Source organism: Rousettus aegyptiacus, unplaced genomic scaffold (genome assembly GCF_014176215.1).
Source record: "Rousettus aegyptiacus isolate mRouAeg1 unplaced genomic scaffold, mRouAeg1.p scaffold_m13_p_14, whole genome shotgun sequence".
NCBI classification, from domain to species: Eukaryota; Metazoa; Chordata; class Mammalia; order Chiroptera; family Pteropodidae; genus Rousettus; species Rousettus aegyptiacus.
This window is the reverse complement of record NW_023416289.1, coordinates 30,656,774-30,681,074: the sequence shown is the minus strand read 5'-3', so window position 1 is coordinate 30,681,074 and position 24,301 is coordinate 30,656,774. Positions and strand designations below refer to the sequence as shown.

At 41.5% G+C, this 24,301-nt stretch overlaps 1 protein-coding gene and 1 pseudogene across 6 annotated transcripts in view; one reads left to right on the top strand and one right to left on the bottom strand.

Moving 5' to 3' along the window:
• ANKRD11 (ankyrin repeat domain 11) overlaps nucleotides 1–24,301 on the top strand; it is a 190,358-nt gene that overhangs the window by 83,687 nt on the left and 82,370 nt on the right. The gene's annotated exons all lie outside the window — the stretch shown is intronic.
• LOC118611818 lies at nucleotides 6,343–6,461 on the bottom strand (annotated as a pseudogene).

Below are 24,301 nucleotides of genomic sequence, written 5' to 3'. Positions count from 1 at the left end.
ACAAAACGAATGCAAGGAGTGGTAAGGTTGCATTTTTTCCCCTTTGGCAAGTAGGACTAAATGGTGTTAAACTTTCGTTCCCCAAGTCTTGGAATCTGGAGATGTATTCCAGATTTTCCTGGGCTGCTGTATCAGGAGGTTTAGTGGATGGCAACAGAGCTCAAGGGTACTGAGATACCCTTGTCACCATGGCTCTGACCTTTAGAGAATGTCCCTTTTCTAATTCAATTGACATATTTATGTGTCACCAGAAACAGTTTTTAATTTTTCCAGATCCATATCCCTTTACCCACATCCAATGTTACTAGCTTAAATAGACAACCAGGAATGTCAGGAAAGGTGCAGGGCTGGCAGGGAGAAGTTCTGTTGGGATGGATATGGGGTTATGCCCATCCGGTGCTTTGAAATAATTTGTGTAACAGTTCTTGAGAGTTGGTATTATAGTGTTTTATGAATTAATTGGTTTTAAACTTTATCCATTAGGAGGGGGTGAGGAAGGAGTAACTCGATATCAGAGTGCCTTTGCTAAACTGGATGGAGGCAGCCACTCACTTATTTTAGATGAAAGGCAAGATCACCAGTGGTAATTAGACACAGGTTCACTCTCGAGAGTGTTTTCTTGCTTAGATAATGGGTTTGGTTAAAATCTGTGTTTCCATGATCTTTTTTTTCTAATATAGTGTTTCAGAAAAAAACTGCCTCTGGGGAGTTTTCTAGGAGTTTGGTATTTAAGAAGTACAGGTTCTGGGTTATTGGAGGCCCTGGACATGGGACTGTTGATGAACTTGTCCATGTTGTTGATTCAGCTGTTAATGTGTGTTCTAGACGATGGATTAAACATCAGCTTCTGTGGCTGGATTCTGAGGTACAGTGAAGACAGGTTTTTCTAATGCAGCCTGCCTATTGTCAGTGCTCAATAAATGCTTCCAGAATTAGGGACAGATCCCTTAAGCACTTTAGCTTGTGCTTTACTGCTTTTCTTTTGCTTAGAAAATGGACCAGGAGATTCATTGTCAGATTCTCAAAAAATAATCACTGTTTTTCTTATTTCCATTTTCTACCCATTATAGCAAATACAAGAAAACATGAAAAGGGGAAAAATCTACCTTAAACTGTACCATCAGGGCATGAGTGTTATTACTACGCTTCAGTACTAGGCAGTCAATATCTTGACTTTCTGTGTACTTCTCCTATTGATTACAGCTCCACATCCAGGGATTCAAGCAACCACAAAGGGAGATTGAAAATATTTAAGGGAAAAAAATGTTACATTATTGCTGACATATACTATGTAGTTAGGCTTATGATGGTTGCACTGTTCTGAACATGTAGAGATTCCCCCCCCTTTGTCATTATTCCCTAAACAATTCAGTATAACAACTGTTTGCATAGTATCACATTACATTAGGTATTATAAGTAGTCTAGAGCCAATTTAAAGTGTACAGGAGAATGTATGTAGGATATATGCAAATACTAAACATTTTATATCAGGGATTTGATCATCTGTGGATTTCGGTATCTGCAGGGGGTCTTGGAATTAATCCTTGAGGATACTGAGAGACAGCTGCATTCAGAAAAGGGTATTGAAATCTCTGACACAATGTTTGTGGTTTTGTGTATATCTCTGTGCAGTTAGTTTTTACTTCATGTGTTTTGAAGCTTAGTTACTAGAGGCATAAACATTTGAGACTGCTACATCCTCTCCATAAATCTGCCTCTTTATTATTCTGAAACGACCTATTTTTTGCTTTGCGGTCTATTTCGGTATTAAAATAGCTTCAATTTTTCTTTTGACTAGTATTAGCATCCTATATCCTTTTCACCTTTTTAAGTTTAAACTGTCTTTGTATTTAAAGGAATTCTTGTAGGCAGCTTCCAGTTGAGCACTGCTTTTTTAAATAAACCCAGTCTGACAATCTTTCTCTTTTAAAGGGGGTATAGACCATTTATACTTAGTGTGAATATTGGTATGATTAGGTTTAAATTACTGCTGAGTCCCACTGTTACAGTATAAGAACCTTGAAATGGTGTATGTCCATGTTTCCCCTCCCGGGCTTTTTGTTGTTTTCTTACATTTTACTTTTACATGTGTTTTAAGCCCCACACTTCATTGCTGCTGTTTTTTTGTTTTTTTAACAGTGGATTATCTTTAAAAGAAAAAGTCTGATGTATCTACCTGTGTCATTGCCATTTCAGGTGCTCTTCATTTTACTATAGATACCTATTTCTATCCAGATAAGTTCTTTTCAGCTGTTGCATGTTTGAAATTTTTAAAAAATTTCGTGTGTGTGAGTGTGTGTGAGTGAAATCTCATTTATTGAAATAATTCATCCATTTAAAGTATACAGTGAATATTTTTAGTATATTCACATAGTCTTTGTTTTCGGAAGGTTTTCAGTGGGTGTTGAATTTCAGGGTGCTACTCCTGGGTTTTGTGCTCAGGTTGAGAATCTGCTGACATTCTTGTGTTTTCCTCCCTGTGTGATCTTTCTCTCTGGTTCTTTAAGATTTTTATCTCTGTGGTGCACCATGGTGTGGTTCTCTTTGTTTCTTTAGCATTGGGATTTTTTGAGCTCCCTGGATCTTTGAGTTCAAAGTTTTCATCAAAATTTGAAAACTTTTGGACTTTATTTCTTCAAAAAAAATTTTTTTATATTCTTTAGCTCGTGAGAAGACTCTAGTTACATATCTTTTCAGTTGCTTGCGGTTGTCCGGGTTCACTGACACTGTGCTCATCTTCTCTCACAGTCGTCCGTTCTTTTCTGTTCAGCGTAGTAGAGTAGTGGAGTTCACTGATCTTTCCTGTGGAATGTCTTCCTGTTAATCCCATCTAGTGTGGTTTTCTTCTCCCAAGGCGCAGTTTTCACCTCTACAGGTTCATACTTAATATGTCCCTAGTTAAAGTTCTTGCATATTAGCAAACTCAGTTATAGTTAGCTGTTTAATGTCTGTCTGTATCTACTAATTTTGCCATCTGAGTCAATTTTCGTTTGGATTCAATTGATTTTCCTCATTATGTGTTGTATTTTCTTAATTACATGCCTGGTCCCCCCTCCCCTCACCCCCCCCCATACATTTTATTTTTGGAAAATGTTAGATTTACAGGAAAATAGTACAGATAACAGAGAATTCTTCTGTATCTCTCATCTAGCTCCCTAATTGCTAACGTCTTACATTACCTTGGTGCATTTGTCAAAACAAAGAAACCAGCATTACTCTATTAACTAACTACACTGCAGACTTTACTCAGATTTCCTCAGTTCTTACCTAATGTCCCTTTTCTGTCCCAAGATTCTAGTCAGCACACTGCCACTACATTTAGTCGTCCTGGCTCCTCATTCTCGTTCTGAGACAGTTTCCCAGTCTTTCCTTGTCTTTTGTGATCTTGACAGTTTTGAGGATCACCACTGAGGTACTTTGTAGAACGTCCTCCATTTGGATTTGTCTGAAGTTTTTGCTGTAGACTTGGGTTTTGGTTTTGTAGGAAGATGACCATGGAGGTGAAGTGCCTTCTTATCACATCCTGTCAAAGCCTTTTTGACCTTCCACCAGTGCCTGGGCCGTGATCTGGCCTATGGAGCCTGACACTGCCTCTCATCCTGGTTCTCTGCCTGCCTGTGCTGTCACCATGACACATGGGATGCTAACCTCAGTCACATGATAAAGGCCCTTGCATTATCATTTACTGTTCCTCTTTCATTCTCTTCCCTTGAGATTGTCAGCACTAAATCTAGTACACATGCAAGAGGAGGGGCTACTTGTGGGGAAGATTATCTCTGCTACCCTTTTCTTTCTTTATTCAATTGTTCATTTATACCAGTATGGACTTGTGTATATTTATTTTATACTTTGTGTGTGTGTGTGCTCAGATTGTTCCAGCTTCCATGCCTGAGAAAATCTGGATGCCAGACACTGAATTTTGCCTCCCTGGATGCTGCACAGTTTTGGCATTCCTGAGCTTTGCTGTAGGAAGCAATTTGCTTCTTTCAGGTCTTGCTTTTAAGATTTGTGAGGCAGCGGGTTATCCCCAATTGTGGGCTAATGCTTCTCTGGCTGAGGTGAGACCTTTTCGACCTTCCACCAGTGCTCAGGTTGTGATCTGGCCTTGTGGAGCCTGGCACTGCCTCTTATCCTGGTTCTCTGCCTGCCTGTGGGATGTTTTCTTTTCACTGAAGACTCAAGGGATCCTCTGCAGATCTCTGGATAATTTCCTTCAAACTGTGTCTTCCTTGATATAAATATCTCCACTACTCGCGCCACACACACACACACACACACACACACACACACACACACACACACACACACAGAACATTCTGCCTTTTAAAATCATTTCGTGGGCTTTTTGTTAACTGTATTCTACGGATCTATGTGCAGAGCAGAAACTACTTCCATTCTATTTAATGTGATTTTAGAAAGTATTAATTCATTTTATAGCATTAAAAAATAACCCAATTAGGAGGACAAGGGATCATGACTCCTAGTGCAGGGCAGGTCCCGGGCTGGAGCAGGAAGGTCAGACTGGAGCAAGGTTTGTGCATTTGTTCACAGCCTGGTGTGCATGGGTGTTTGAAATTAGTTAATTTTGCTGTGGTTACATATGATGTTAACATTAGGGGAAGCTGACTGGAGAGTGTATAGGAACTCTGAACTTTTTTTGCAACTTTTTTATGTCTAAAATATTTTAAAATAAAACATTTAAAAAAAGAACCCAATGGATAAGTACAGTCTTTTTTTCTCCCTAGTAAATGTGCACAACAATGTTCTCAAGGTGAGTGTGATCCTAATCGAAGTTTCTCAAACTCACAAGTATATGGTGTGAAACATGAAAGCCCTCTTCTTTCTCCTTTCATCATTGTCTCCAATCATTCCTCTTCCCCTGGCAGGAAGTAGCTGCTCCTTTAGGGAGTGTCCTTCCTGGCCCTTCCTCCCCCTTGTTACATTCCACATGCATTATTCAGCAGAGTGGCTTTTGTTTGTTTGTTTATTTGTTTTTAACTTGGTATCAAGTCCCAGAGATCTTTCCTGCTGTGAACTCTTCCTTAGTTGGGCTTCACTGTCTTATTTCACCATCACACAACAGATGGTAGGCATGGTCTGCCTCCCCTTCTGTCCTGCTCTGTGTGGCCACGTGCCGTATATTCACACCTGTCTGGAATGCTGTTCACTGGCTCTTTACAGGACCTTCAGTGGCCTCTCTGCTTTCCAGGACTTTGTGGAAGACCCTTGGCTTATGACCACAGGTGGCCTCAAGTGCCCAGAGACACTGGGAAGCCTACCCCACCTCCCATCTTTCACCACAGACACACATTATTGGCACATTATCAATCCCTTCCTGCCCCTTAACCTGGGTCGTTCATGGCACAGGGAGTGATTCCATGGTGTCTTGCCTGGTGCCCGGGTGTGTGTTTCAGGAACACCATACTGATTAGATGTCCACTTTCCTGCAGCTCAGTCAGTGATATCAGACTTCCATTGATGAAAATGGTGTTTACAAGAAGTCGATCCTCTGAAAATGACTGTTTTGGCTTGATGTGATAATATGCTTTCAAGGCTATTTTCTTAAATAAAAATATTTTGTAACTTGCGAAAAATATCTGCCTTTTCTGCCTACCAGAAGGTAAGAGAATTTTACAAGGTCAGGACTTGGACTTTTATCCCTGCTTATATTGAAGGATTCTTTTAGAAAAACTGTTCCTTAACTCAGGGGTCCCCAGTCTCCAGGCTGTGGATTGGTAGCAGTCCGTGTCCTGTTAGAACTGGGCCACACAGCAGGAGGTGAGTGAAGCTTCATCTGTATTTGCAGCCCCTCCCAGCATCAGCTCCATCTCAGAGGCATTAGATTGATTCTCATAGGAGCAGCGCAGATCTCTGGTGCCAAAAAAGTTGGGAACCGCTGCCCTAACAGGTATCTTTTAGGTTTAAAGCCATTGAGTCAGTGTTGGCTGCCCGGACACTCTCCCCCCGCCCCCCACTCTGCAGTTGCAACGATTCTTCTTGGGGTGATCATCCCCTGTGGTCTTTTGGAAGGCCTCAGTTTGCCTGAGAGTTGTGCTGTGTTCTCTGTTTTCACCTGTCAGAACTGAAAAAAGTGGGCTCCTTTCTTAGCAGTGAAGCATTGGTGAGTGGTTGTGTCCATGTAATTGTGTTTGCTGTACTTTTTCAGTTTCTCAGCTCGAAGGACAGGTGACTCATGAGTAGGGGCAGCAAGGAGGAGCACAGACAGGTTTCCTGGGACTATCAGATCATTTAAAAATTGGGTTCTGCTAGAAGAAGGAAAGGTTACTTCAATTCCCTCATTCCCCTCCCTCCTTCCCCCACCCCCTCACTCTTTTTGTTAACCCCTACAGCACCTGGTCTTCCTAGGTGGTCTCCCATCCAAGTACTAACCAGGCCAGACCTTGCTTAGTTTCTGAGATCAGCTGGGATTGGGCGAGTTCAGGGTAGCATGGCCGTAGACGAATTGTCTGTCTTAATCATTACAATTTTAAATATATGATTTTCTACATGAGTTTATTTTTGTATTAATTATGTTACTAGAATACCTTGCAGTGTGGATTTTCTTATATTTTGATGCACATTAATAGTATATGCATTGTCCATTGGAAGCCTAGCATTATATTTTTCAAAAACTAAAAATCTGAAAAACAGAAAAACCCTGGCAGCCCCTTTGTTTCTTTCACATGCAAATATGACAAAACAAGTAATTGTTTTTTTATATTTATATTTTTTCAATTGCAATTGACATTCAATATTATATTTAAAGTGTATAGCATAATGATTAGACATTTATATAATTTATGAATTCTCTTGATAAATCTACCACCACCTGGCACCATACATAGTTATTATTTATTGGCTATGTTCTGTATATTGTACATTACATCCCCGTGACTGTTTTGTAACTACCAATTTGTTTTTCTTAATCCTTTCACCTTTTCATTGAGCTCCTAACCCCTGCTCCCATCTGGCAACCATCAGTTTGTTATATCTATGAGTCCCTTTCTCTTCTGTTTATTTTGTCTTTTAGATTCCACATAAAAGTGAAATCATATGGTATTTGTCTTTCTCTGTCTGACTTATTTCACTTAGCATAATACCCTCCAGATCCATCCATGTTGATGCAAATGGTAAGATTTCGTTTTTTTCTGGCTGAGTAATTTGTTGTATATATGTTCCACATCTTCTTTATCCAGTCTATTGATAGACACACTTAGGTTGCTTCTATACCTTGACTATTGTAAATAATGCTCCAGTGAACATAGGGATCCATTTATCTTTTGGAATTAGTGTTTTGGATTTCTTCAGATAAATACCCAAAAGTGGAATTCCTGGGTCCTTAGGTAGTTCTATTTTTATTTTTTTGATGAACCTCCATACTGTTTTCCATAGTAGCTACACCAGTTTGCAATCCCACCAGCAGTGCACAGTGTTGAAATTTTTCACCACATCCACATCAACAGTTGTTCGTTGATTTATTGACGATAGCCATTCTGACAGGTCTGAGGTATTATCTCATTGTAGTTTTAATTTGCATTTCTCTGATGAGTAGTCATCTATTGGCCATCTGTACATTCTCTTTGGAGAAATGTCTATTCATATACTCTGTCCATTTTTTTAGTACAATTTTTTCTTTCATGTTATGTTGTGTGTGTTCTTGATTTATTTTGGATATTAATCCCTTGTTGGATGGACATTGGTAAACATCTTTCTTTGAGTAGGTTGTCTTTTTGTTTTGTTAATGGTTTTCTTTGCTGTGTAAAAACTTTTTAGTTTGATATAGTCCCATTTGTTTATTTTTTTCTTTTGTGTCTCATGCCTGAGGCGATATATTAAAAAAATATATATATCTAAGAGCAGTATCAAAGAGTTTACTGCCTGTGTTTTTAATCCCTTTTGAATTTATTGTTGTATATGGTAAGAAAGTGGTCTAGTTTCTGTGTGTGTGTGTGTGTGTGTGTGTGTGTGTGTGTGTGTGTGTCCAGTTTTTCCAGCACGATTTATTGAAGAGACTATCTTTCCTCCTCTCATAATACTGCCTTCTCTGTCATAGATTAATCGAGCATATAGACATGGGTTTATTTCTGGGCTCTCTGTTCTGTTCCATTGACCTATGTGTCTGTTTTATATTAGTACCATGCTCTTTTGATTACTATAGTCTTGTAGTGTAGTTTGATATTAGATATCGTGATACCTCCGACTTTGTTGTTCCTTCTCAAGATTGCTGTGGCAGTTTGGGATCTTTGGGGTTCTATATAAATTTTAAGGTTATTTGTTCTAGTTCTGTGAAAAATGCTATTGGTATTTCAATAGGGATTGCGTAGAATCTGTAGATTGCTTTGGGTAGTTTGGACGTTTTAATAATGTTAATTCTTCCTATCCATGAGCATGTCATATACTTCCATTTATTTGTATCTGTTCCAGTTTCTTTCTTCAGTGTCATCATTTTCTAAGTACAGGTCTTTTACCTCTTTGTTTAAACTTATTTAGCAATAATATTGTTTCTTTTTGGTATAACTCCAAATGGAATTGTTTTCTTAATTTCTTTTTCTGATAGTTCATTACTGGTATATAAAAACGAAACCAATTTCTGAATATTAATTTTGTATCCTGCAACTTGACTGGATCCATTTATCAGTTATTATAGTTTTATTGGTGGAATCTTTAGGGTTCTCTCTGTATGTCATGTCATCTGCAAATGGTAGTCTTGCATATTCCTTTCCAATTTGGATGCCTCTTATTTCTTTTTCTTATTGCTGTGGCTATGAGTTCCAATACTGTGTTGAATAAAAGCGGTGAAAGTGGACATCCTTGTCTTCAAAACTAGTAATTGCTATTTTCCATGACTTTGTTAAGATTGTGTTCTTTCACTTTTTAAAGTCATTTGGGAGAGCTTAGAGTTACTTCTCTCCTTTAATAAAATTAACTGACATTAAAATGTAAGTCTTCTATGGTTTGTTGTAGGGCTCTGCGAAGCCCTTGGGGTAGCTCATGGGATAATAGGCAGTGATTAGAGTACAACAGCTGCTTTTTAAATGAAGCAGAAGCAGCCAAAGCTCAAGACCATTCATGGTTCCCAATGTTCCCTGTAAATGTATCTGTAAGATTGGATGGAAGGAGGGCTCCTGGGAGACAGGCTGTTTGTGTTTGACTGAGGCACAGACCTCCTTGTCCTCTTAGGGTGTCTGGTCCCTATGTCACTAGCAGCCGGTTTTCCACACACTCACTTCACTACTAACTTGGGGCTTTCTATTATTAAAAATGAAGAATAGTGCTGAATGAGATTCTTTCCTTTTACAGGCTGTGGTTGATGGGTTGTACCTAAAGTGAATTTATATTTCAGAAGTCTCTGAAAATGTTTGAGTGAAAAATGAAAATACTGTTCTTTGCTTATATTTCATTGTTAAGAATGGTACCTCTGGCTTCTCCTTACTCAATGAAACTGGGAGACTTCAGAGAGTAGTTCTTGCCTTGGCCCAGTCACAGGAACACTGCAGGTTCTCTGGGTTGTCTGTGCCCTCCATTTGTTGAGAAGTAAGGATGGTGGCTTTCTCCTGTCTTCCAGGTGGAGCGAAGGTGGTCAGGTAGGTGGCCTCGTCATGGTGTGGCTCTGGCAGGAGGGTTCAGGAGACCAGGTGCCTTGTGGGTGCAGTCACCACCTATTTTGTTATGTCTGTTGTGACAGATCAGAAAGTTGTTTGTCCTTGTGTCTTTAAGCATGCTGTCTACTCAGGCATTCTGGTTGTAAATCACTGGGCACCTTTTAGCCATGGAGAACTGAAATTTTTCAGAACCCTCTTGGAACCTGTCAAAAAAGCTATAGCAGAAGAATATCGGAAAGGTTTTGTTTATAAAGTATTAGTTTTAGGGATGCCTATGAAACATGTAGTTGATGTTTTCTTAAATAACACAGTGTTCTTCTGATAAAAAGGAAGGAAAAAAATAATTTTCTGTCCCTTTCTAATTTAAAACATTTTATTATATTTTATTTTCTCCAGTTTTAAGATATAATTGACTTGCAACATTATATAAGTTAAGGTGTACAACATAGTGATTCGATACATGTTTATGTTGTGAAATGATCACATTAAGTCTAGTCAACATCCATCACCTCATGTAGTTAAATTTTTGTGTGTGTGATGAGAACTTTTAAGACCTGTCCCTTTCTGTAGCACACATCTTTGTCTTCTTTCGTTCACCCCTTACACCAGCCCCCAGTATTTGATTGGTTCAAAAGTTCCCTTCTCATGGATCTACCACTGGTTTCTGCAGTTTAATTTCTGTCACAGTTTTTCTATATTAGTGTTTGGAGATAGGTGTTGTGTTTTGGAACTCCGCTCTGTTTTGATACCTAGGTGACTGACTCACACCTTAATCTTACAGGCTCAGAACGACTCCTGAGCAAATGGTTGCATGCACAAAAAGAGGAATATGTTCCCAAACAAGTCTAGCCTTCTTCCCAAGGTGTGCTTGGACTTGTGCTTCATGCGAGCAGATATAGCCCTGGACTCTGGAAGGCTCTGTGTGGATAAATCCCTGAACCTCGCAGGCAGGCTCTGTCTGGGTTTGGCTCAGAGTTAGATTTGCAAATGTGTCCAGCAATGGTGTTGAACTCTTCCCTAAGCACTCCTTGCTTCAGGATTTGAGGATGTGGAGTCTGGGACAAGCCTGAGCTCCTTGGGGAAGCCTGAGAGGATATTCTCTTTGCTGAAAGGAGTCCCAGATTCAGACAGAGGATACTTTAGATTCTTTATTTTGCCAGTTGCTTTTATTGAGCTCCTCCTTCAGTGGGGGCTGAGCTTCATAGATATAAAGCACTGGAAATTTTTGCAGGTGCTTGTGAATGTGAAATATAGTCACCTTTTACCTTTCAGCATACATGCTCTACTGGGGAAAGGAAAGTAGGGGTCTGCACATATGCCCACTTGATGTCAGCTTCTTGGTTTTCGTTCGTCTGACTGTCCACTTACTGGATCTGGATTCCCCAGAGCAGTTGACCACCCACGGGGCTTCAACTTGCTTTGGCCTCTTGGCTCTGGCCATTCTGGTGCAGCGGTCTTTCAGGGTTACTTAATTGCCCTGTCACTGCAGAGAGACACATCAAGTAGTAGGCATCCATCTAGAATGACACAGAGTTTGGAATCAGACAGAAATAAGTCTTTCAGAAAGGGCGGACGTAACACGTAACATCATTTTATCCATGATGTTTTACCAGAGTTTGGAAATAAATCCATTAGGAGGATAGAGACAGTTGATTTCTCCTAACTCTATTGCTGGAGGCTGTTGATGTCATCCCACAGTAGCTAGAAGTCATGGCTAGTAGGAAGCTTTTGGATGTCCTTGGGAATCTTCAATCTCATCACTGTTGGTGGATTTCTTTTATCTTGAAACTTTCATCCATAAATCCATTATTTCCTTTTGTGGTTCCTCTCTGTTTATATCCCTGATGACCTTGGTCCCTACACCTGTCTCTTACCTCAGCACCAAAGCATCGTTTTGCCTTAGGTCATAGGTACATATTTCCAGGTGGAAAGAGGCTGCTGGTCATATCATGATTTAGCAGATATCTGCAAAGCCAGGTGGCCTGAGAGGGAGCTTGTTGTGCCCTGATGTCCCTCTCATTAGAAGGTGTCTGGTGGGGAGTCCACAGATGAATCTTGATGTCAGAGCGTTTTCCAAAATAGTCATTACGTGTTAATTATGTAGTTTGTTTCCCTCTAGACAGTGAGTGACTGACGATATAATTCATGTTCCTGCACTCTGCTCATTGAGACCAGAGGTCAGCACCATCTTTGACACCTTGGGACAAATTATTTAATTTTTGTTTTTCTGTTGTAAAACCGAGCAATGGGGCAAACAGGCCAGGATTATAGGTTCTTGCAATTTAAAAAATTAGTGTGGAACCATCCACTTATTTGTGTAATCAATCATGTGTTTCAGTATTAACTTAGGAAAGTTTGCTCACGTGCAACATTTGTAGTCTTAAAGGGAGAGGTGGGGAATGTTGATTTTAAAAAGTAAGTTACAAAACAAGATTCAGTACGATTTCATTTTTGACTAAAAAATACTCTAATATTTTACTGGAGACCTGGGTGGTGGGGATTTGTCTGTAGTTTTTCTTTTAGTCTGTCAGCATCTAAAATTTTTACGATAAAAATGTGCTGCTTCTGTTTCCATATTAAATGGTTGTTTTAAAAAAGAGATCATGCCTCACTTCCTTTTCCTTTCTCCAAACCCCTTGAGCCGAGCGTCTAGACTGTGGTGATGGGGGATGGGAGAGTCTGAGTCATGCCTGGGTTAGTGTTTTACATTGAATGTTTTTAGTAACTGTTTTAATACTATTTTTTTTTTAAATAACTGACAGTGGTTTGAAGGTTGAAGAACCAGACAGAAAAGAGGAATTGCCATTGACATGGCATAGTTGAATAAACGACTTTATACAATAATGTACTTTTTTTCTTTGTTAGGCTGTAAGGTGGGGATAAAATATTTCTTTCTAGACTTTGTGTAGCTTGACCTTCTAGTTTCAGGTGCAGCAGGAGCTAAAGTAAGATTTCTTTCAACTTCGTTTGGGCACCCCCTGCAGTGGTCATGGGTCTGAAACATTTTTGATGGCTTTGTGGGCTTCAGGCCAAGAAGAGGTAGGTCAGAACAGATCCACCCTCACAGGGTGGGTGGCATTTCCCTCCCTCCACCTGTTCTGGGCCCAGCCCACTCCCTTCTGCCTTTTTTGGGCATGTTTGTTAATCTGGCAAAGCACTTTTACTTGAAGGATCTCAAGCGCCTGGGAGAGAATAGAACAGATGTGATTTGAGTGCCATGGGGAGACCATAGCCCAAAGAGCTTGAATGGCTGCAGTGTAGTCACCAGATGAATGACCCATGACCAGCTAGCTGTCACTTATGCTCTCAGAGGTCTAATCTGACCTCCACCTGCCCCTGCAACACAAATGGGCTAAAAATGTTCACTAAACACTTGATGATAAAAGTAAGTAAATTTGGTGCACACACACACACACACACACACACACACACTCACTCACTCTCTCTCTCTTTCTCTCTCTCTCTCTTAGAAAACTCAAAAAAAAGAAAAAAGAAAACAGAGAGCCCTCTCACCCCCCGCCTCTCTCCCCCTCTCTCCCCTCCCCCCTCTCTCCCCCCTCTCTTCTCTCTCTCTCTCTCTCTCTCTCTCTCTCTCTCTCTCTCTCTCTCTCTCTCTCTCTCTCAGATATATCCTCCATCCTGAATTTTGAGTAGCTGAAGGGCATTAATTTCTTGAGAATTCTACAGGTCCAGTTCCCTAACAAGCCTGTTAGTGGGGGTCTGTCTGGGTTTAGGTAGAGGAATGCAGTAGTGTGGAGAATCTGTTGTCTGGAACCAGAGCTGTGTGGCTCTTCAGAGTGTGCAATTTACAACCTGAGTACAGCTGGCTGCATTCAGCAGCAAGTTAGTGGTTTATGGAACTCAGCAATCAAGGGCAGTGGGTCATTGGGTCTAGGTTCAGGTGCAGCTTTCCCCTTATTCCAGAAGAGTCCTGAGTCTGCTTCTTTGGCCAGCTGAGGAACATGTTCACCTAGAACTTGACGAGGTAAAGGCAGCATGGATATTTCAGTATAGCCCCCCGTCCCCCGCCACCACTGTCTGCGTGCTTTCCCTTGTTTCAGATGAGGGTGGCAACTCTCTTGAAAGGAGGCGGGATGCAGCTTGCAAAGGGTTCCCCAGTCTCTTGGAACCGGTGGAGGGGGGTTTTCGAGATGACTCTTCATGTTGTGACCATCTCATTCCTACTACCCTCTGTGCAGGATTAACTCTTGATTCTATTAATGTTGGAAAGCATATCCCATGTAAATCACTTGTTTGTGTAATTAGAAAGTCATCCAGCTTGTTTTATAGACTAGAAGAATACTTGTCATAATTTAACTTTTTGTTGATGACTCAAGGTTGCGACTTTTGCAGTATGAAAGCTGTTGGTCCTTCAGACAGCAGGCCTGCACTGATAGGTATTGCCGTGTTGGTAGTTTCTTGGTGTCTTTCTTCATGCAATCTCCTCTCGGTTGCCCACCCCTATCTATATTCACTTTCTATATTGATTGTTTACCATCTGCTTAGGGCTTGGGCTCTGGGACCTTTCAGAACCTTGCCCTGGTGCACCAGCATGGTAAGCTTTCCTCCGGACCATGCGCTGTCTTCCTAACCTCAGGAATGCAGTGCTGGGCTAGACTACACAGAATCTTTCCTTCTCTAAATCCCAGTTCTAGCAATATCCACTTCAGAAAAGACTTGTTTGTGAAATTGCCCAATTCCTCTCTCTCCAGTATCTGCTCCTCCTTCGTTCCTCCTCCCTAGAAAGCATGCTCATGAGAGAGCTTGTCAGTCAGGTTCCACTGTAGTTTTCTCTGGATTCTCTTTGCAAATGAACTTCTGTCTTATTAATTTTTGTCTTTCAAAAAAGACTTGTTTGGCCTTAAGCAAATATGTTGACTCCTCACATGCCCAAGGCACCTGTGTTTCTCCATATGTTGCCTCAGTGTGGGATTGCAGAACGCGTGGGGCCCTCGAGGATGCAGGTGTAGCCACTTGGTGCTATAGAGTAGCCTGCATAGATGATACCTGGCTCATGATGTTCAACTAGCTTAGGAGAAGAGGAGTTAAAAATGGCATCATCATTTTGCAACTGGGGTTCCAGAAATAACATCTTTTCACAGTGAATTTCTTGGTAGAAAGGAGGAGTTTTATATATATACACATACACACACCATTTATATTTGGATCTGAATTGAAGCTTGAGCAGTTTGGAGATGCAGAAAATAGAGTGGTGAATAAAGATGAAGGTGTATGTTTTTAAAAGATGAGGAATGGAAACTGTGAAAAGGTAAGTTTCTGCAGTAGGTTATTTCCTTCTAAATTTTTTGTTTTTCTGTATTTTCAGACTTTTTAGATTGAAATTGTATTTCTTTGGAAATTGAAAACAATCACAAAATACATGGAGCTTACAACCCCATTTACCATTCACCCCATTTTTTTTTTTAATTTATGAGACTGCACATGTCCATAAATTGAACCTAATTAAACTCCTTCTAATGGAGCTCTTGCATTCCATGAGAGAAGTGATAAAGCAGCACACTTGGAGTTCAAGGGCAACCCTGGAAATGCATTGGTGCAGTTAGTTGTATGAGCTGGTTTCTGGATGACCTGCTGAGGTCTGGAGCACACAGTCAGTTCATCCAGACTGTACCTCTTCAGTGTGTCCACTTCTTAATCCTGTTTGGTTTTCAAGGCATATCAAGAACCCTGATCACTATTTACATTTAATTTGAGTTTAAAAAAATTATAGATTTTTAAAAATCCTATTTAAAAACTATTAGAAGGTCTAGGTCAGAAATTCTTAGAATTTTAAAACGAGATAAAATACCTGAGTGTGCCTTGTTTGCCGGGATGCATACCAGCCTCCTTCCATACCCTGCCAACTGCAGACGGCTGCTCTAACTTTGTAGCTAGTGTGGGGCAGGCACGGGGGTTGTCACCACCTTCCAGTGACTAGTCAGAAAGGCTTTCCAGATGCATTCCAGCTTCACACATTTTAGGGCCAGCCCTTTTATCAAAAAGGGCTATTGGTGGGCATGCTGAGTCTGCTTTCTGTTAGTCATTTTTAGGGAGTACCAGAGTTCTCAGTGCTTCCATCTAGATGCAGTGTTTTTATCAGTGTTCTGTAGAGGAGCTTTTCTTATCTTAATTGAAATGATTTGAGTGATGCTTCTTTTCATTTAGGAGTTACCATATGGATGGCACAGTCTAGAAGCACAGGAAGTTCATTATGTACAATGGCTGTCTTAAGTCAAGTCTAATTCTCTCATAGGACTTTGTTGAGGAAGCTCCAGGGCAGGGCTCTGCTCTTTCTGTACAGGGCCAGTGAGTAAGTATTTTAGGCTGCTGGCCATAGAGTCTCTGTTGCAGCTATTCATCTCTGAGAGTATAGAACAAAAGTAGCCACAGATGATATGTAAACAAATGAGGGTGACTCTGTTCCAATAAAACTTGGATACAGAGATAGATGGTGGCCCTAGCTTGATAACCCTGCTCTCTGGGACACTGTTGATGAGAATTACTAGGATCAGTAAGTCTAAGATCTGGTTGATTTTTATTAAAATACTATATACATTTGTAAAGTCTGATAGTAATGTTTTCAGAAAGAGTTGTGTGTAAAAGATCTCTGTAAAAGATCATGGGGTAGGGGAGATGGTGAAGAAAATTACTAGTAGAATTATTATTTAAAATTCTTGTCTTTTTTGCAGTGCTGCCAACCCTTGTCATTTAATTATTAGTAATGTTTCCCTCACTGAAACTTTGTAGAGATGTGAGTGAAAAACAACCTTGTATCAGTCTAACTTTTCCCAGGGAGTAATGGAGGAGCAACACCCAGAACTTGGACTTGCCCATCAAGTGTTTTCTTAAATACTTGCTGCATATTAAGTGCTATGTTAAGTATTTTTTAAGTCCTCAGGTTCTTGCAGTTTACAGATTCATTCATGAAACAAGACATGAAATATCAGCAACACAAGTATTTAGATAAGCCATCTAATAGTACACATGATTAATAGAAGTTCAGAGGAAAGAGATTTCCTGAGAGGATTGGGAGGACTTGGGGAGGAAAGAGAGAAGTGAGAGACAACATTGGGGAACTTTTTATGCCTGAAGCAAGACGAACTGAGTTTGGATGTTGAAGAGTGGGTAGAGGAGAGACTCAGCTAGGCAGAGAACAAAATTTGGAAATAGAAAAGCAAAGAAATACATGAGGAGCAATGAGTAAGCCAACCAGCCTGGTTGGTGAGGCAAGGAGAGCTGAGGTTAAAAGTAGGCAGGGAGTTTGGGGGGTGGCTCCATAAACTGTCCTTTTCAGGTAAGAAAGCATCATAAACATATTGCATAGAGTCCTGCCAGAAAGCAAGACTGGTCACCTTTGGTGTATTCACTGGGTCTCAAACAACAGGTGTGTGTGCTGGGTCTGAATGGACAGGCGAGTGTGGGCATTGGCGGCAACAGCTCATCCTGGACAACCTTTCGTCTTGAGATCCTGTACACGTTACCTCATATACTTGTTCATCCCTTATGCTGTAGGATGGAGAAAAAGGATCCCTGGCTGAAAGGTTAGGGCTTGGTCTGGTAGTGTTGCTGTCATCAAGGATCTGTCATAGATAAATAGGTGCTTGCTTAGGGTATAGGAATGGAGGCGGGGTGGTGCACCAGCCCTGGATGGTGGAAGAAGGATGGACTCCTGACTCAGATGCATACCTGCATGTCTTTCCGAGGGGTAGCAGTGGTTTAGTTCTGGGAAGAAGGCCGCCTTCCAGGGCCAGGGAAGAGCTGCTCCTGTTCATAGAGTCCTGATGGTCCTAATGCTTTCTCTCCTCCAGAACCTAACTGGTATAGATGACACCGATGTTGGGACCCAGGCCTCCTGACCATGTTCAGCAAATACCAACTACCGAGGATCATGCCCCCAGTGCTGTGTCGCAGGGGCTTAGTTTTGAGACAAATGGAACCAGCAATTCTAGTCATAAGTAATTATACTGATTACACCAGTCTTGTAACTGTTAAAGGTAGGAGGGTAGGTTAAGGAGGTCTTTATTTTTTATTTTATTTTTTTTTGCTTCAAACCTGGGGTTGTGTTCTCAACCTTCTATGGGTCTTGGTTAAGTGTTAGGGTAACACAATGTTTTGACTTTGTAAAGCATCTCATGGGAATATGAACATCAGTAACTTTTTTCTGGAGTAGTTGGTTTTGCCTGTTGTCAGCTATATGTAGCCCATCTGTAGACGTCAGTCTTAGAGAACTTATCTTTTCCTGTGACTCAGAAAGTTTGCACTATGACATCAGCCTTGTGATGAGGTTGGCAACATGGCTTTCTATGCAGTCGCTGCCTCTCTTGCTCTCTGAAATTGTGTCGACTTTGGAATTAGTTTTCCTGTACCTGCAGATTGTTGTTCTTCTGGTCACAAGAAAAAGGCTGCAGGGAGCCCTTCTCTGCCCTCTGTGCCATTGCCCCCAACCCTCTGGGATTGAGACCCTTGTCTAGCACTGGGGCTGGGCAGGGGAACACGATGCTTGGAGGTGGGGGAACAGCCCTGGCTGTGGTGCTGACAGCAGGTGCAAGTGTTCCTAGTATGCTTATGTTTTTAGGGACCAGAATGTACTACTATTGTAGATGCTTTCCAGTGCCAACATGCCCACAGTACTTAACCCTGAGGGTTCCACCAGCCCAAAGTCCAGTGTTGATGGGATGGGTACTGCTTTTTACTCCATGGCGTTACCACTTATTCTGGTAGATTTTGGAAATAGGGCTTTTTTGTTCAAGTTCAACCATTCATTTGCTTTCAGATTTTGGGAGAGTAACTTAACTATTTTGAGTTAGACTGGATGATCTTTGAAGGCCTTTTCTATTAATTCCATTACTCTTATAGTGTCACTAGCAGCTCTTTATCCTCAGTCCAGTGAGTTCTTTATGATGCTAACAATGAGGAACAGCAGTAATGATGACTTGAAGATTCATTTCTTGTAATGAAAATAGTGTGGTTTTTCTGACCATCCTCAGTCGCATGTGTGCAAAGCTGCCTTTCTATGATGACACAGTGAAACTGGGCCATTCAGGAAAACATCTAGGGATCTATGAACTAAGAAGGTGGACTGTGAACTATTAGGAAATTACAGGGAGCCACTGAAGACAGGACTGCTTTCTGACTACTTTACATATAAAGTTAAAAATTTTATTTAACCTTTCATTAAGTATATTTCTAAACATTCACTAAATTTGAGAAATGGCATCCTGTGTACCCAGTTTTAACAATTACCAGCATTTTGCCAGTCTGGTTATATCTATTTCTGCCCTCTATTATTTGTCATTGTTTTCTGTTAAAACATTTTTTTTTTTGAGTTTTTGATTTCAAAGTAAATCTTAAACATCCTATCATTTTACCTCTACACACTTCAGTAGTGTCTCTGAAGCCTTAGTTGTAGCCATGGCTGGTTTAAGCAGCTGCTACTCATGACTCTGATTCTGTTTCTCACCTGCTGACTGCCTTGTGGCAGGTGGACAAAGGGGGTACTCCAGATCCCTCACCCTTTCCATGGAGGATAGTGTATGTCACTTTTTATTAGAATTATAGCGTATCTCGCTGTGTGCTTACTTGTTCTTTTTCCTCCCAAGGGTGTAAACTCTAATGGCAATTTTTCATAGAGCTGAGTTTTTAAATCTTTGTTTGTATGAGAGTTAGTTACTGTCATTGGTGGTCTTTGTGGTCCTTCAGTTTGTAGCAGGAATCAGTAGGCAGGACCTCAGGGTTCAAAGCAGACATTCCTGCCTCAGAGTTCTTGAATCTATTGCTCCTCTTGTTCCACCTTTAGAGCTTTGGTAGGATTTTTTTTAAAGGTTTTTTTTTTTTTTTTTTTTAAATGAACCTGCCGTAGACATTGTGCAATGGTCCTGTTTGTAGGTTATGGGAATACTGATGAAGTTGCACACTAGCTGTTAGATATACTTCTTTTCCGGTTAGCACACCTGCAGGAGACATGATTGTTTGATTTCTGTGGAAGAGTTCAATGTGTGAGCATCACAGACACACCAGTGTCCAGTGGAGGTTTGGTCCTGACAGGGCCGCCTGGTGGATGCTGGTTCTCCTCGAGCGCTTGGAGACCTACCTTCTCTTTCTGCGTTGTGGTGCAGGTGTGGCTCTGGTGGGTCTGCATTGGCTTGGTCATCTTGGAGCACTCTTTGAGGTTGGGATGCACTGCTCTATCTCTCCCTTGCCATCAGAGATAAACTCTGCTGGCGTAGATGGTGCTGGACTTGTGCACTGACTTCCAGGGTATCCCTGTGCTTTCAATCAGTCGTTCCACCTCTGGGGCTTATATGGGAACCCTGTGTCCCACGTCTGTTGGGAGTGGGATCAGCTGGATTCAGAGTATACCAAACTATAAGTTGATACCTGGCAAGGTTAGTCTGTTTCTTGGGAATAGCTCAGATGGGTGTCATGTTCAACCTACCCTTTTTGTGATGTGCATGTTTCTTAAGTGAGTATTTTTAAAGAGTTTCGGGTGGAAATGAAGGTCAGTCTGTGTTCTTCCTGGTACATCACAAAAGCACACAGGCACTGTGCTGTGTTCTTCTGTCGCAGTTTTTAAATTCTCAATAAGTCTAAGGAGATGAGGCAGCATATAACATCATTACCAACCACATTTTTCTCAAATAGGGAAGCTGAAGCATGGAGCTGAGTCATGTAGTCACAGGGCCATGGGGACAGTCGGCAGAGAGGGTTCTCACCTGATCCTTCTGTATTTGTGAAGAGCTGTGGAGTAAACAGGGCAGGCCTGAGGACTTTAAGAGACATTGCCGCCACACCTGGCAGTGTCTTTAACCAAAATCATGGAAACCTTACTTGAAATGATTGTCTCCTTGGTTAAACCTCACTGCTGCATTAGGTTCTGCAGTGGGAGAAAGTGAGGTCAGATGAGTGGAGTTTGACAGGGCTCCTGCTGTCACACTCAGCTGGGGAGCCTCTGGGCTTCTGGTCATTTTCGTTAGTAGTAGGAGTCCTAGGGGAAGTGAGAATTGTGTTCAAAGTGGAAACTGCTTCCTTGTCTTCTCTGCACCTGGTTGGAAGAATTTGTTCCAAGGCTCCTGGGTGTCAGATTGCAGGAGCCTTTTGCCATTTAGCCTCACGTGGCAGGTGGAAGGTTTCAGGGGTCACTGATACAGAATCCATACTGGGCTGAGGGTGTTTCTTGGGCTCCAGGGTAGTGACAAGGGTGTCCTTGGAGAGGTGTTGGCCAGGCCATGCAGGACTCCACATCATTCCCTGGGCTGGGCGGCCCCACGGGGTATTTGCAGACCTAATCCCGACTGCTGGATGAGACTTCTGGTGGCTCACAGCCCCTTCTAGAAACTTCTCAATATATACCCAGGTAGCACTTTCTCAGGACTGCTGTCAAGACACATACTGGAATGTAGGGTCTTCTCAGCCTGAGCCGAGGTCTGGGAAGAAAGACCCATTTTTACTCTAGTATTCACAAGAATTCTTGGAAAGGAAGAGAAGCTGATTTTCCTAATTCTGGTGGTTTGACCAAGGCTTTTCACCATGCCTGATTGAAATGGCTCATCTCTTTCCCTGCTGTTTCTGGGACTTGAAATAGATTCTTCATCGTCATGCAAGCATAGCCTCTACCTGGGCTGTGCCTAGGGGACAGTCCCCCAGCCTTTCAGAGCTTCAGCCCTCAGCTGGGTTGGCACACCTGGTTTGTGTTTGTCGATTTTCTTGAGATTGTTGTAGATTCACATGTAAGAAATAATGTAGAGAGAATCTTGTACACTTGCCTAGTTTCTCTCTAATGGTACTGTCTTAAAAAAGTGTGATTAGTATCACAACCAGGATAGGATATCAACACCGATAAAATCCTCTGATCTTACATTGCTCAGGTTTGCTCTCAGTTGTGTGTGTGTCTATTTTGTGGAGTTTTATCACATTTAGCTTCCTGTATTCATCACCAGTCAAGAGGCTAGAACCGTACCCTCACCACAAGGATCACCCCTCTTGTGTTTTATAACCCTCAACCACTAACCTGCTTTCTATCTATCGATTTTTCTGTTCTGGAAGTGGATGCACATGCTCTGGGGCATCATGTTTTTGAGGTTCATCCATGTTGTAGTGTGTGTTGATACTTCATTCCTTTTCATGGCTGAATAATATTTAATTGTGTGGATGGAACACATTTTGTTTATCATCAGTTGGTAGTCATCTGAATTGTTTCACTCTCTTTGGCGATTATGAGTAATATGGCTGTGAACATCTGCATACAAGTTTTTCTGTGGATGTATGTCTTTGTTTCTCTCAAGCATACACCCAGAAGTGGAATTGCTCCACTGCTTTTTGTTTTGATTCAAGCCTTTGGAGACCAGAGAATGTTGTGTTCTCTTTTGAAAGAACCTGTCGAGGTTGGAGTACATGTGGCTTTGATCTTGTGTTTGTGCCTATTCTAGAATAGGTTGCTAGGGTTGAGCTGGATAGTGATTAGTCCATGCAGTGGGTGGCTCCAAGCTCACAGGAGGAAGAATGGGGGTGTTCCTCTTTAATCTGGGGCACACATCCTGATTGAAATCCTAACTGACTGCACAACTGTCTGCTTACCTCAAGAAAACAGGAGGGCCTTCTATTACAATCCTTCTTGTTCTGTGGTCTTTTTATTGTCCTTTGTTTTCCTTTAGAGAAAGAAATTAAGGTGGGAGCAAGAGAAAGTGTTACGCAGAAAAGCCTTGAAAATGTGTTTGGACAAAGTATGTTGGAAACTGGTTTGATTTAGGACTTATTGTTCAAATGCTGAGCAATGTGGGTGTTGTGAGTAAAATAGAAACCAGGTAAATGCAGCCTCTTCAAATAGTTTGCTGTAAGTACACATATTTAAATTTGATGCTTCCCGTTAGATCTTGAAGACATGCAGTAGCAAATGAATAGCATGAAGACTACAACACATATGATAAATTATTTAATAAAATGAAAAGAGGGAATTTAAAAGGGCTGTCTTGCTTTGAATTACTGTTGTACTGTCATTTCCCTCAGATATAATTGGTTTTAATCCAAAATAGTGGATGATGAATATCTAGGAGATATTTCTAAACATGAACCCCTTTCCCGAGCAAGCACTTTTCTCCGGGTCTGTTGGAATTGCTTTGGGGGCTTCCTCAGTGGAGAGAGTTTTGTTGTCTGGAGGATTTCTGGAGGCCTCTAGAAGCAGGCAGACCTTTCAGGCTGGGAAGGGCACCTGTAAGGTAGGGGCCAAGTCAGAGGAACAGGGCTCAACAGAGCCTGAGAGGTTTCCATGAGTTGCCATAGGGCAGCTGCACATTCATAGGTATTGTTTGAAAGCTGAAGGCACACTGGTTTTCTGGGGTTGCTTTGCCCACTAGTCTCAGGTTTGGCCCCCGTGGAAGTGGAAGTGAGCAGTTTGTTCTTTGGAATAGGGGGCCCCAGGTGCTGTTGCCCACCAGTACACCAGTTCCAGTACCACTTCACTCCAGGCGTTTGGACACTCAGAGTTGTGTTAGGTGTGGAGACAATAGGTCTGTATGATTTTACTGTCCCTGCACACAGTGAGAAGCCAGCCCCTTCTGAGGACGCAGTGGGTGTCTGATGAGTCTCTCTGGGTGGAGGGGATCGAGAGAGACAGGAAAGTCACAGTGAGGAATTTGGGTTGCATGCTGGTTTGTCCATAGGCCAGGGGCTGGCAAACCATGGCCTGAATTTGTATGATCAGATTGCAAGGGTGGTTTTCATGTTTTTAAAGAGTTGTTCACATTAATCAAGCCTGCAAAAGGCCAAATAGTTTACTTACTGGCCTTTTCTAGGGAGTTAGCTTTTTGGAACCAGGCTTGGTGTGCTCCATTGAGCCATGCTCCAGAGAGAGGCTTTGTTAAATCAGTCTTAGGTTCTGTCTTACTAAGTGCCACACCTCTGACTAGAGTTTATTTCTGAAAAACACAGAAAAGGAATTAGTTAGGGAAGAGTGCAGTCTTAAACAAGAGTCTGGTGTTTGTAGGCAAGTCGAAGTCTGTCACGAAGACAGGTTTCTCTTGAGAACTCCCCTCAGCCCCATCCTTGCATGTTTTTGCGAACACAAGCAGGAGTTGTGAGCAGCCTGTGTAGTCAGCTCACTGCTCTTCCCTTTCTCCAGTGAGCACACCTGTTTCTCTACTGTTAAAGCAAGCATGACATAAGAACTTGGAATGTTTTTTGAAAGCAAGTTTCAGGAAGTCCTGTGGCTACTTCTGTCTTGCAGTGTCTCTTTAGTGCAGTGGAGATCCCTTGCCTTGCCTGAGGGGCCTAGCGGATCCCCCCCTACCCTATCCTACCTTGGAGGGTGCTCTGTAGCACATTCCCTGGGACTACGTGCAGATGCTCAGATATTCTCAATCTTCTGAACTGAAAAATAGTTGTGGATTTTGTGTTTTGCACTTTCCCCCCAAATAATTCAGCTTTAGGCTCTCTAACATTGGAACTCTGCACAGATCTTTCATAAACCTACTCAATTATGTTGAAAATATTAAGCAAGCGACATTGGAGAAATATATATATATATAATTTATGTTACATGTATACATATTATATGTAATATATATAGCACATACTTGTGTGTAATTAATCATTAGGATCCAAGAGTTTAGAATACACAATGAGGTGCGTTGGGGTTCACAATTATGTGTTGTTATCATGTGAATGTGGGGTTTCTGAAGTTCCATTTACCAGCTTTTCTTCAAAA